Source organism: Trachinotus anak, unplaced genomic scaffold (assembly GCF_046630095.1).
Source record: "Trachinotus anak isolate AG129_WGS33_773 ecotype Australia unplaced genomic scaffold, CSIRO_AGI_Tana_v1 ptg000003l, whole genome shotgun sequence".
NCBI lineage: Eukaryota > Metazoa > Chordata > Actinopteri > Carangiformes > Carangidae > Trachinotus > Trachinotus anak.
Window position 1 is genome coordinate 5,273,255 of NW_027273854.1, and position 13,985 is coordinate 5,287,239.

General features: G+C 39.8%; 1 long non-coding RNA gene across 1 annotated transcript in view; it reads left to right on the plus strand.

Moving 5' to 3' along the window:
• The window catches only part of LOC139612828 (uncharacterized), a 96,315-nt gene that overhangs the window by 6,407 nt on the left and 75,923 nt on the right, over positions 1 to 13,985 (plus strand). The gene's annotated exons all lie outside the window — the stretch shown is intronic.

Consider the following 13,985-nt stretch of genomic DNA (forward strand, 5'->3'; position numbering starts at 1 on the left):
ACCTAAGATTTGTGAAACATCAAGGGCTGAGAAGAGTTAAAATTCAAAAGCAACTATCAAAATACCAAAGTTAACAAGTTATCCTTGTATGACATTTAATGTTCAACTTAATTATATTACCCCATGTTCAATATGTATGCAGGTAAGGTAGTTAGAGAGCCTGCTGACATTTTAGGATGTCATATGTCATAAATGAATAGAATATCAAAATACGCCAAGAAAATAGTTTCTGTGGCTCTGCCCCTTGAGATTTACCTCAAAACAAATCTAATTTCTCTCCCTCTCCCTGTAAATGTTTGTGTGGCTAAAACTACACTCTGCCATCTGTCAAGTGAGAAAAGAAACTGCAGAAAATGTGTCTGTGTGTGTCCTGGTGGCTCTGTTGGCACCGTGTACCCAAACTGGCCTGGAGCCTTTGTCACATGGCAACTTCCTCCTCTCTGTCAATGGCTTGGCTTTTTTTTTTTTTGGGAAAGGTTAAATTGTTGTTTAATGGCACTGGTGGACATTTCCTGTGTTTCTGATGAGGATTCATGTGCATGATGACCTCAGTGTTTTGTAAAATGTTTCAAATCGATGATTGTGCCTGACTACTGCAGTGATGCCCTGACTCACAGCCTGTCAGACGTCCTAATCAACCATGTAGGGTGAGTTAGTCCTGTGTAGAGGACATGCTGCCATCATAAACACTCCCTGATCTCTTTTCATCAGATTTTATTACTGGACAGCAACCTTCATTACATTGCCCCTCTCTTGGTTCACTGCCCTGGTCTCAACCGAAACAGACCATGGAGCTCGGTTGTAGTGAAAAGGCTGCTTGACAAGATGCTTGGGTGGAAGCGATGTGTGTACCCAGACCCTGCTCCGCAGCGCTGATGAAATCCACTCTGTGGTCTATTGATCTGGCCTGCGGTTTGATTGATGCTGTCTTTAAAAATTCATTAGTTTGAGGCATGTGGGAGCTGCAGGGCGGCAGGCACTCCTGTAGGGCACATTTGTCTATGTTTACAGAACCAGGAACATTCAGTCAGCAGCAAGAAAAGAGGCCTGACAGGGCCACCCAGGGCCCAATGAGTCACACTGTCACTCTGCACCAGACACACACAAAAACACACGCACACACTGTCCCGCGAGGTGAGAAAAGAGGCAAATATTTTGCATGTTTGTATGCACCTATTTATCTGTCTGTGGTTATTATCGATTGCTTGGTGTGAAGTGCCTCATCCTTTCCTGTGTGCTTACTGCTGGCTGCCTCTGTGCAGGCTGTAACAAGACCTCTTGATCTGCAGCAGCAGCAGCAGCAGCAGCACCACAAATCTTTCATCCTAACAGATGTAAAATACATGCACTTCATTTAGAGGCTGTGCTTGTTCTATTATCTCCCCGAGTCCAGAGTCATAAATCAGCTGTAGGGGGATTTTATAGCATGCTATTAATAATGTATTGTGACCCAAATGTCACTGTTTATATTAGAAATTTTTATACATTCAAATAATCCCAGGATGCGGTTAAAAAGTTGAAAATCATCAGTGATGCCAACCATGCACCATGAAAGACAACTTTTTATCTTTTATCTTCATCTTTTATCCAAACTTTGCTCTGGCAAAACTTTCCTAATTAGCTCTGGGATGTGACAAACACTCTTCACAATCTACGGAGCAGAAGCCCTTTCTTCAGCCTGCATCTTTTCAAACGTGTTTATGAGGCACAAAGCAGCAACATTTGGAAAAAGTGTGCTGCCACAGCATTTTAATACCTTGCTTTTTCCTCACTTATTGCTCTTGTTACCCTGCATAATGTTCCTGCCTCTATTTTCACAAATGAACAAACACTGAATTTATAACCACACCTACACCAACAACAAAAAAACATCAAGTCCAGCTTGATCTTAAGAAGCACGGCCCACTGGTGCCGTGTCATGTCAGGTTACAATCTATGAGATTACTTGTAACATCACAGCGCTGATTAGCAATGTTTGGCCATTACTAGGGCCCAGAGGGTCACAATAATAGATTAGTTAAGCTAAACTGTCAAGGTTTATTAGTTAGCCAAGCTGTTTTTTTCCAACTTCATTTCAGCCATGCAAGCCCTGTGTCTAGCATACATGCAGATCTACCAATTTAAAATTCATTAACTAGTTAATTGCTTGTGTAATACTTTTGAATTCATTTATGAATTTAACAGTTTGTTCCTCTTTTGTAACTGTAAACAGATTCATAAATTCAGTTCTTTATTTTTTAATTATTCAATTTTGAATTGATTAATATGTTGGTTTATCTTGTAATTATAAAATGAATCCATTATGCATTTTTCAAACTTCATTCGAGGATTGATTTGCCATTTTCAAGCCTCTCTATAACGGGCTGCACACAGGTATGAATAGGAAATTGGCCACATGGAGTGATTCCCTGTATGCTGCAGGAAACATCAGACATAATAACCCTGAGGGCAAAATGAATTGAAACCTACTAAAAACCCACTAAAAGGCTGAACAGAGCTAAAGTCAGCCAAAATAAAATTTAAAGCATGTACACATTTTTATTCTGATAGTTTTTAAATGAGGCACAGTTTCTCTATTACTTTATTAAACACTGACACAGTATACAGTTTACTTTTAGTATGGCAGATGCTATTTACACCTGTCTTCCAAAATCCTTTCTGCCATAGTGTTTCATATGCGCCTGGTGGCAGCAGATTTTTAGAACGCCACCTGGTGTATGGTGCTTATTAAACGACCCATTGCAACAATTTTTGGGCTTTGTACACCATTTTTAACAGCGCAAAAAACAAGGCGCTTAGGGAGCCATCAGGCGTTCTGTATGGGTAGAAATTGCCAAACAGCTATTTTCATACTTCAATCTCTGAGCTGTATAAACCCAGAGGAAAAGAAAAAACAAAAAGCAAATGAAAAGTTATGGCTGGTAAAATAAAAATATTAATGAAATGATACTTCAAAATTCAGTAAGTAAATCATAATTATGAGATATTAGGGTCAAAATCTTTATTTTTGGAAACATAATTATGAGATTATATTTAAACTTTTCACTTTTCATTATATTTAAACTTTTGACTCTTGAATAAAAGATAAAAGTGGTAGATGTATACGTTTTTGTAACAGTTAGTACATTATATATTCTTATGCATGCACACTCTCGGGATTTTATGGTGCTTTCCTCTCTACACAAGTCAAATCTGTCTCATTATAGAGAGGCCAATATTATGCATTTCCCTGCAGATATACCGCACAGTTGTTCATTACTGACCCTCTATGTCCCTCATGTCTCTGTTGTGATCACTGTGAGCGCGTGGGACATCGATACCCTGTGTCCTTTCTGACTGTGCAGCTCATAACTGTGACCATAAATTATAGAGCTACTACAGGGGATTTACCCAAATCGATGAATCGTACGTGTGTGTATGTGTGTGTGTGTGTGTGGGTGGTGGGGGACTACCGAGGTGAAGCATTAATCACCTGAAGAACATCACATGCTGTGAAAATACCCCGACATGATAAGCAGGGCTATTAAGATGTGCCAATTAGGGCTCGTTGTTAATTATAGCTGTGTTCTTCAATTAGTGCTGATTGGTGGCAGGTCCAGTCAGTGCTGACTGGTGAACAGTGGTTCAGCAGGATATAGCTCTCGTATTGATGACAAGTGAGGAGAGGAGGGTGAATGACCGAGAGCCCAGATAGCTGCGAGGAAGAAAGAAACGAATGCCAAAGAATAGAAAGGACTGAAACAGGCAGAGAGAAGTAAAATGGGAAGGAACGACTTTTGTCAGCCTAATCATCTTGCTGCTGTAATTACACTTGTAGCGAGTATCACATTGTAACCCTACACCCACTCAGCTACCGCCACAGACAAATGCCCACAACACTCTCAGTTCTACATGAAAGCAGAGACTGAACAGAAGGTGATCCCCGCAGTCTGCACTCGCAGCTCCCCCGCAGTGGATTCTGGGTCAGGTTGTATTCACCAGCAGAGCAGAGGGAAAGCCTTGACTGCCAGGACATAAAACACTGCAGAGCTGCCGGCTTTTTGAAGCAGGGAAATGAGACTTTGTCTTTGCCTGAGCTTGCATCACCCCTGCTCCTCGCCCACTCCCACGTTAGAGTGGGGAAGAGTTCAGACGCACCGTTCCACTCGGGCTTTGTTAGCACAGACCAGAGCCCACGCTTTGTTCTCCATTTGTGTGTGGAAGTATAAGTGATAGTCATTTTTAATGTAGAGTTATAACACTGGGGGTAGGTAGTTATTTATTTGAATGTTGCTCAGCTGACACACTGTATTGAAGCATGTGTGCTTGTTGAAGTGATGAATACGTCTGCATGTGCATATGTTATGTGTGAGAGGTCACTCTGGGCTAACACCATCACAATACTGTTTTCTTCCTCATAACTCAGTTGAATAAAATAGCACCTCTGGGTTCAACTTCTTCCTCAGGAGGCTTGTGTGAGAACACAAGACAGTAATGACTTCTCTCTTCTGCAAATAGGAACATGCATATCATACTTTCAAAGGTAACGCAGGCCTCCTCGGGGAGAAAACGTCTGCATGGTTTTCATGTATAGATGCTGATTAGTTGTTTGCAGAGGGGACAGGATCTGTGGCAATGTCGTCTCACACAGGTCTAGGTTGGAATAATGAGATCTGAGAACGACTCCAGTCTTGACTATAATCTAACTTTATGTTGCTGTGAGCATCAATTCATTTTCCTGACGCAGTAATTTGATATACCACCAGGCATTTGCTTGAGACCTTTTTTTCCGTCGTAGCTGTCTTCTGTTATATCTGAGCTGATCTACATCTGACAGGTTACAAGACAAGCCAAAACATAAAGAATGAATTCACACCTTCAAGCGCTTTGGCACCGTTTTGAATACTGATATTAAAAACCATCTAACTCACATTTTCAGATGAAACTACTGAGATTCTTTACTTAAAGGTTCCCTGTGGAGTTGTTTACCACTACTAATGCATGTACACGGGTGACGTGACACACAGTGCTGCCAATTGTTTTACACTATTGCACTTGTCTACAGGTGGTGGTAACATGCCAAGATATGTATTCGTGAAGAAAGAAAACTGTGGTCATGGATGTAAACGCTAGATGCTGGACTTAAAATACTTTCTTTGCAAATGTTTTATGAGGAAGGAAATGCATTCAGCATGTTTGTTAGATCTCAAGGGCTCACGTGTTTTGGTGAGTAGCAATGAATTTAAACTTAAACTCGAGGGCATGTTTGATGTAAAACTGAAAGGACTGAATGGGAAATTAGTATACAGTGTGTCCTTGGTGTTTGTTTGTCTTAAGGTCAAAATTGGATCACGTTTTCCATCAGCATAATAAGGATATGTTCTTTATTTACGTACTGGGCCAACAGCAAATGTGTTGATACTGAATATATCAGTAAAATGTTCACAGACAACAGACATTTGTTTTCCACCAAAATATCTGATCTTGCAGTACAACAAGTGAGTTCAGCAGCATTAAATTTTCTGGTTATTATGTTTACACTCTCACTGCACTTTGGTTAAGGACAGGGAAAGATCGTGGTCTGGTTTAATACAGAAAAAAACTTCACAGTCACTTCAGAAAAAATGTGTTGGTTCACATTTAACCAAAACCACAGTCTTTGCCTAACCTTAACCAAAGTGCTTTTGTTGAATAAAGCACTAACAGCAGTGTGGATGTGAAGCCTGGTCTCTGGTTTGGCAATTGTTTGTCATGTATGCCCATCCATCTGAACCACCCACGGTTCTCTCTCACCATTTTAAAATTTAATGCCTCATTCATTCAAAAAATACGTTGCTTCTGAACATAATCCAGCCAGTGATTATGTTTCCTACAAAATGTGTTTGCTGTTGCAGTTTAGTTGTATAGAAACATAATTTCTAGGCGTCAGGGTTGCAATGTTGGCACAATAATTCAGTAGACATCTTAAATCAGTCTCGGGGATTGTCGAAGAAGAGGAAACAGAGCTATTACAAAGCAGAGCACCACTGTAAGTCGACAGTGTGTCCCTGAGCAGTGCTGACAATCAAATGTCAGTGAACTGCTGCCAAGGGAAACACCCTGCTAGAGAGTCAAACTACAGTCAGATGTCTGTAGACTCTGATATACAGAGGTTCAATGATTAGACGCTGGTTCTGTCTTTGGAAAAATATTTTTATTAATTTATAGCTGCAGTATCATTTTGGTTTTTACTTTCTTACATAAAAAGTGAGTAAAATTCAAACTTCAACTCAACTGTAAAAGTACCCTGTGGTGTTTTTAACCAACAGAATCACAATGGAGCAATGATTCATGAGTTGGTCCCTGTTACGTTTGTCTCTCACAAGATGCGCCTGCATGCATGTCCTTCAGTCCTTCAGTTTAAATATTAACCATTCATCTTGGTTTGAGAGGAGCAGTGGAACAGAAGCACGTTCACATATTGATTGACAGTCGTGAGCTCCCACCTGACTTTTGCCTTCTCTGATTGGATAGAAGGACTTGCTCAGAAATTTCGAGGAGAATATCTCTGCACTGCACTTTTCTTTTTATCTTTATATATTCATATACATTCTTCCTCTAGTTGTATGTAACCAGTGACAAAAGCATTACTGTCTTTGATCTCTCTCCTTTCACCTTGTGGCTTTGTCACACTCACTAGAGATGCATTTTCTGCAGTCAACGAGGATAGAGGTTTCATTTTGTTGGAGCTTTTGCTCATTGATTCCTAGAGAAACTAATGAAGGCTGTGGCACAACGGTGATTAGCTCACAGCATCAGAGGGCCCTCAGTTCTTTGTTCCAAAGCAGAATCAAATGACTTGCATCGCTCTCTGTAGCCTCATCCAGCTTTTGTATTCAATGTTTTTTCACTGACTTGTTCTGTGTTTATTTGGTCGAGATGATAGACCTTTTGACAGTATGAAATCTTTCTGTCTCTCTTTGTCTCAGCGTTCCTCATTTTCTTTCACTTTTTCTTTGCAAAATAAACACATGCACTTCATTTTGGAGAGACAGGACCATTGGTGAGCTGATGGGATGAAAACCCACAAGCCAAAATCAATTATATTTTCCCATTAGATCTTCAGTAGATCCGTGTTAGCTCTTCAGCATTCATTATATTGAACTGTCGTAAGCGTTCAGCAATATCCAAAGAAAATAAACAGTGTTTTTGTTATTTGTTGTTTATTTCTTTCTATCTTAACTGTTATACAGCTGATTTGGACAGGTGTGTTTTTTGGAACAGATACATGTGAAGAAGAGGACAAGGCTATCAACTTTTGACAAGTCTCTATTTTAAACTTTGACCAAGACAGCAGTTCAGAAGAGTTTAAATCCAATGTTTAGTCAACTAATTAAATATAAATTCCATATTTCACCTTATTAAACCTATTGAACCTTTCCAGTAATTGAGGGCTAAAATAACTACAACTCAAAGATGTCTTTGGTTGAGAAGGCAGAAAAATGACTTAAAATGACTAAAGGTCATGATTTAGAACTGTTAAGTTGATAAAAGATAAAATGTTGATTTAGTATGAATCAAAGTTTAACTGGGATGTTCTTAAATTGATGTGAAGGGAGAATAGATCATTTTTCTAGACAAGCGTTGCTACTCTGTAATGAAGCTTTTATATGCTTGTTTCAACTTGTTTGATCTCACAATTTCCTCATTTGTTATGGCCACATGGGAAGAGCAGAAACAAGTTGTAAACACCATATTCACATATCAGCTTTTAAGTTGATAATGGTGAACCTGTTTACCTGATGCTTATTTACACATGCAGCATTTACAGAACAACATTATCATCATTGTAGTTTGTGTCCACGTGATGAATGTCCAATATTTACTCTCTTTTAACATCTGTTTGTGGTCTCTACCAACTCCTGAGGGAAATATCTGCCTCTTAATATGCAATATGTTCACCAGCTAACAGTGTCTGTCAGTGGTTTGATGCTGAGCAGTTGGAGTACAGTGGGTTTTTAGAGCTTTTCTGCTAAACACGGTGCTATGAGAGCGGTGAACTAGAATAGGAAGACAATAAGCTAAAAGTCACTGTAATAGTCACCTATAAGGTTGAGGGAAGCTGCAGATTCAGATAATAGTAATAATAATAATAATAATAATCATAATAATAATAATAATAATATTGATTATAAATGCTTTAAATCAACGTTTTTGGTTTAACGCATTACTGAATTTTGCATGTATGTTCCTGTGCGTGTGATTGTCAACACGGTGCAGATTCTTTTGTTCTCGTGTGGCTGTGGTCTGATATTCATTTAGGAGGTTGTGAACATCAAACCCCAGAGTGCGCTTCAGACAAGAGGTGTTGCTGAGAGAGGACAGAGGTGGGTGGGCTGCTGGAGAGAAGTGCCCTGATAAATCACATCTGTTCTGGAGACGTGAGCCCGATGCCTGAACTGAAGCGTGACCAAGTGGTGAGGGAAGAAGAGCTGATCAAAAGAGGAGAGAAGAGAGGCGGAAAATTGAAACTTAGACCTCTGGCTCCTCCTCCTCCTTATCCTCTCTTCCGCACTCTCAGTCTCTTTGTTTTCTTTTGTCTCTTTACAGACAGGAAGTGACTGTAGCTGCTCTTAAGGTGTATGCATGAGTAAAGTCATCCCTTCATACGCAATAGCATCTGAGGCGAAGAGGAGCATCAGAGAGCGTTATATAACTACTGTTCTAATATTGACCATCATCTCAAGTGTTATGAGTGAAGAAAAGCGAAACATGAAAGTTACTGCTTTCTGCTGGGACTGTGTATTTCAATATGGAGTCAGGCTTTGTTCGCCCCTTTTTTAAACATAAAGCCAGCCACTCAAATATAGACATGGGGTGAACTTTACATAACTCAAAATATGTGCTTTATACACCTCACCAAGACTTTTGCAGAACAACATGACACTTCCCGGTTCAATCTAACGCCTGCTTAATGACGCTGGCTCATGGCTCCACAGGGGAACCATTTCATATCATGTGTGAAGACGCCATCAGAGGTTCAGGTAAAGTTTCTTTGGATGTCGTGTCGCTCCGTTCCCTTTGTCGTCGCTCTGGATGTGGCAGCAGCTGGTGTTAAAGCCACAGCTTAATCACCATACTGCAGGGCTTCCTGGGCCGGAACGCCTAAATTACCAGAATTACCCGCCTGTGGTGTCACATTAATTGTGAAGCAAACACTTGTCACTATAAAAGATAATTAAAAAAATAATAATCTGTTTGAAAGATAAAGAGAGCAGGAGAGTGAGTATGGATGCAAGAGGGGGCACTGTGCCCAAGGCTTTTGCAGACCCATGAGAGTTAAATGTGCCTGAACTCTCTAATGGTGCCGCCGTGCATCGAATTTCTAATCAGGCTGCCGACAAAGAGCCTGGACTGTTTGTGCTAACAGGTGAGCCTGTGTGCTTCCCGCTTTATCTTATTTCATTTGTAAATTTTCTACAGGGACAAAGCACGTTGATCAACATCACTGTAAATGTGTCAGTGTTGTCCATGTGATGCTAAACTACCTATTAAAATAACAATGAGGTATAAAATCAGTGCAGGTGAAACATTAGGCAGCTAAACAGTGGATGAAAACCTTAAAAGAGAAAGACAAGCAATTAAGGCTGCAATTAACAATTATTTTCATTGTTGATTAATTATTTTTTCAAATAATCGATTAGTTTATTGAATGTCCCTTTGCAGTTTTGAAAATCCCAGTGTGATGCCTACAAATGTTTGATTTTGTCCAAATCCAAATACATTCAGATTATAATGATATGAAGCAAAGGGAAGCAGCACATCCTCAGATCAGAGGAGCAGAAACAAGAGACTGGTTGGCTACAGGAGTTTTGGCCCGATCTGATTGGTTATCTGCTGATGTGATCTCTTTACAAATCCAGTCTTAAACCTCCTGAGCTGCTGGTAGGCGCCCCCGTAAATATCAACATGTTTGATATATAGGATTTGAAATTGGGATGATTACGACTGTGTTTATGTCAGTCCCGGAAGAGGCTGATGGTGTTGCCAAGCAACGGTAAACAGTCTAGAGCTTGAGGCTAATGTTAGCTAGCATACTACTGTTGACAGATATTAAAAATAGAAAGTTAAAATCTCACCTCTACTTCTCTTGAAGAATACACAACACTTGTTGACTGTATCTCCTCAAACATGTTCTCATTCAGACTCATTTTCACTTCTGCTTTTGTTTTTTCCTCACTGCAAAGTTTTACTAACATTACAACAAGCTGCTGCACCATACGTCCCTCTGGCACATTAATCTTAATAATATCCTGTCGTGTGTGATGCGCCATTAACTTCAAATCTTGTAGTGTGAGCATGTTTGAGTTTAGAGAGAAGATGATATGTTAAGTTTCTCCCCCTGTGTGTGATACAACCCGATTTCCAAATCACTTTAAAGCCCCTCTAGTCTGAGCTAGCCCTCAGTTATCAAGATGGTTGCAGATTAATTTTCTGTTAATCAGCTACTTGATTAATCAACTAATTGTTTCAGAACATTATGAATAATAGATTATGTGCTGTGCACAAGTGTGAGACAGACAAGAGATACTATCCAACAAACACAAACAAAGCTTGGCAAATGGGAACCGAAAAAGCAAGCGTGTGTGAAAAGTCTGGTGTTTTTTTTTTTTTTTTTTTTTTTTTTTTTTGAGATCGTACAAACACAATTTGTTTGTTCCATGTCTCTGAAGCTCTGTCTGTAAACCCTGTTTGGCCAGAAAGCAGGATGTATATTCATAGAGGCAGCAGAGATGTTCAGTGTAAGATGGAGTGTGCATCCTTCATGGTGACTGTGTAGTGCTGTTGTTTGTGCTGCGCGCTCAGCCGTGATAATTAAAAGACTCCCTCCCCTCATCCCCCCAGAGTGCTCACTGTTTCCTGCACAACTGAGAGATCAACTTCTCTGCCTTACCTCACATCCAGAGTCAGGCATGGAGGAGTTGAACATTGGAAAATCCTGCTGCAAATCAGTAAAATCCACTTTAATTAAAAAATGTTATTATTATTATTATTATTATAATACACCCACAACTGCTGCAGGGGTGCTCCCCTGGTCACTGGGTGTTTGATAAATTCACCCCACAATTGCGAGTTATTATCTTTAGAATTTCTAATCATGAATTGGAGACTCGTTACTGAAAAGTATGACCTCAAGGACCAGCTCACCAAGCTTTTATGAAACTGTTCATGTCAAAATTTGTTATTTATTATACATTATACATTATTTCTAGCTTGCTGTCATACTTCCCTGCAGGATTTGAAAATTGAGGAAAGTCACCCTCCCTCTAGTTTGGATGAAGTTACAATAGTTGTAATCAATGAATGGTGGAGTTCTCCACAGCTGACTGGAAAAAAAAATCAAGGTTTGAATGGTTGTTTCCACTCAGATGCAGTGAATATTATCAATTTCTTGCATTTGCATAAATAGAGACTCAAGCTGCATATTTTTGCTGTTTGGTTGTAAAGTTTCTTGGACCCAGAGGAGTGTAAGACTGAATCCTCTAAAATTAGCATAACACTCAGTCAGTTTAACTTTTTATCAGGAATAGATCATTAGACCTCTCTGCATTGAAGAAAAGATGCCTAAAATGACAATTTATTATTATGTTTTGAGTACGGTTTATTTAGAACAGGCGCACAGTATGTCCTACAATTCTGAAAAAGAACGCAGGGTTACATGATGTGATCGGGGATGTTGTTTGCCTCCTGTATTCAGCTCGACTCTAACTGATGTCCTTGTCTGTTTTCCACATCTGGGGCCTCGGCTGGGGCTGTTTCCAAATAAGAATTCATTTATTCATCCTTCCTGGAGAAACAGATGATATTAGGCCCACTCTGACCTTGTAGGTTGGAACAGACTGGAAGCCGAATATTATTTACTGTATAGGTATCATGCTTATTACTGCAAGTTCCCTATTCCAATGCACTGAATTAGTTAACTCGCCTTTTGGCATGCACTGGTTAAATCTATGTGCTGGTATGGAAATATGCTTGTTGCTGGTCTAAGTGTGCATAGATGGTGTCTTTGGGGAAATGAAACCTAATAGAATTCATACTAATCTCTGCAGAGATTAACACACGAGTATGAGGATGTGTCTGGGTGCATATAAGACAGACAGTGAAGGTAACTTTTAGTGACAGAGAGGCAGGCGAGGAAAAACCAGGCTGCAACATTTCCTCTGAGGGAGGACATTTACCTCCATGCAGCTTAAACCCATCTGATATCATTTGTGTGTACACACTTTCTCATGTCAATTATCAGACCTCTGACAATGCTGTGCACATGTCGACTGTTGTTTACTGCTCTGTGAGGGGAGAGACAGAAGAGCAAGAGGTTTATACACATGCAGACACATACACACACACAGACACATGTAAACTGTATGTACAAACACACACCTTGTCATGATATTTATCCACGTCCATTTATTGTCCTCCCATCAGCTTCAAATAAGAGCTGTATTGTATTTTCATTTTCACATAATATACATGAAGGCCAAGTCATGTTTGCTGTTTCTCACCAGAATGCATTGTGTGTGTCCCTGAGCCCATACAAATGTTAAATGAATTGATTTAATGCAATAGATTTTTGAAACCTACATTGCTAAAATCCATGTTTGCTTGCCAGCAGCCTTCTTCTTCCTTGCTTTTTTTTGCTTGCTTTTTTTTGCTTCATCGCTATATTTCTTTGTGCTTAACCTCCACCTGACTGTCAGTCACTAAATTAGCAAAATCAATGACAGGACAACAGTGTTATGATACCTGCTTGTATTGGTGTTCTCATGCTCATAAACAATTAGTTTCTTAAAGCCATTTCTATAAAGCACTATGAGTTGTCAAAATCTCCACAAGGTAAATGTAAACTTATTAAAAGTCACTTTTACTTAACTTCTACTCCAATAAAACCACATCACTAACCTTTATGACCTCTCAGGTCAAGGGTCAATTCACACAAACATCATAAATATTAAATATCACTGGCAACTGCAGAATTTATAATAGTGACAGTGAATTCTTTACAAACTCCTCACTGATCTCACGAGAGTTCACACATTAAAAGTTGATGCGCACACATTACTTGGTTTGCTATGATAAACATCCAAGGAGGAGACACAACCAATCAAGATGCCTAATCTTTCCCATAAGGAGCAGGACTGTTGATGAGAATTGCTTCACATGTCGGCCTCATTTAATCCATGGGAGGAACGCCAGCACTCTGCTGACTGAGAGGGTTAACTGCAGTTTAATGAAACCAGTTCACTCATTACACAGTTTCTGTGTATTATGTATTCTCTCCAGGTGTCAGAGAAGCAAATAAACATATTGATGCAAAGCTACAAAAAGATTTTTTTTAATCATAATGGCTTTTCTAGTTTATTCTTCCGCTATGATTCAGCTCCAAAATAATCAATATACACCAGCAGCCTCCCTTGTTTCATATTATTGCAATTTATCTTCACAAAATACGTCGACATAATAGACACATACATAATGTAGCACTTATTCCCACAGTGATTCAAGCTGTTCGTGATGACTCATGCTTGCCACAGTAATGAGAGAGACGCCACATAAACAGGAAGAGAGGAGTGTGCAGGCCCCTCATTCTCACATCCTCTGCTGTGTGGATATTTCAGCCCTCTGACTTAACGCTTTTGTTGTTGGGAATTAAATGGTTGTGACACATACCTGAAGATACAGACTAACAGTCATATTAGATGTCAGGACTGGGGAAATGGTTTAAGCACATACTGCATTGCTGTTTGTTTAATCTGAATCATCTCTTCCGCTCTCCCATTCTTTTAATCTCCTCGGATCATCAGTGATATCTCTCAGTTAGAGTCTGCAACAACAACAGCTTGCAGCTTGGTCTGACTGTATGCACGGTTGAGAGGAGGCCTGCGGGAAAGCAGTGGGTCTCACTGTTTGAGTTTCGGATGAGAGCCTTCCTGACAGGGCCACTGCCTCTTACGTCCATAGCTGGGCAG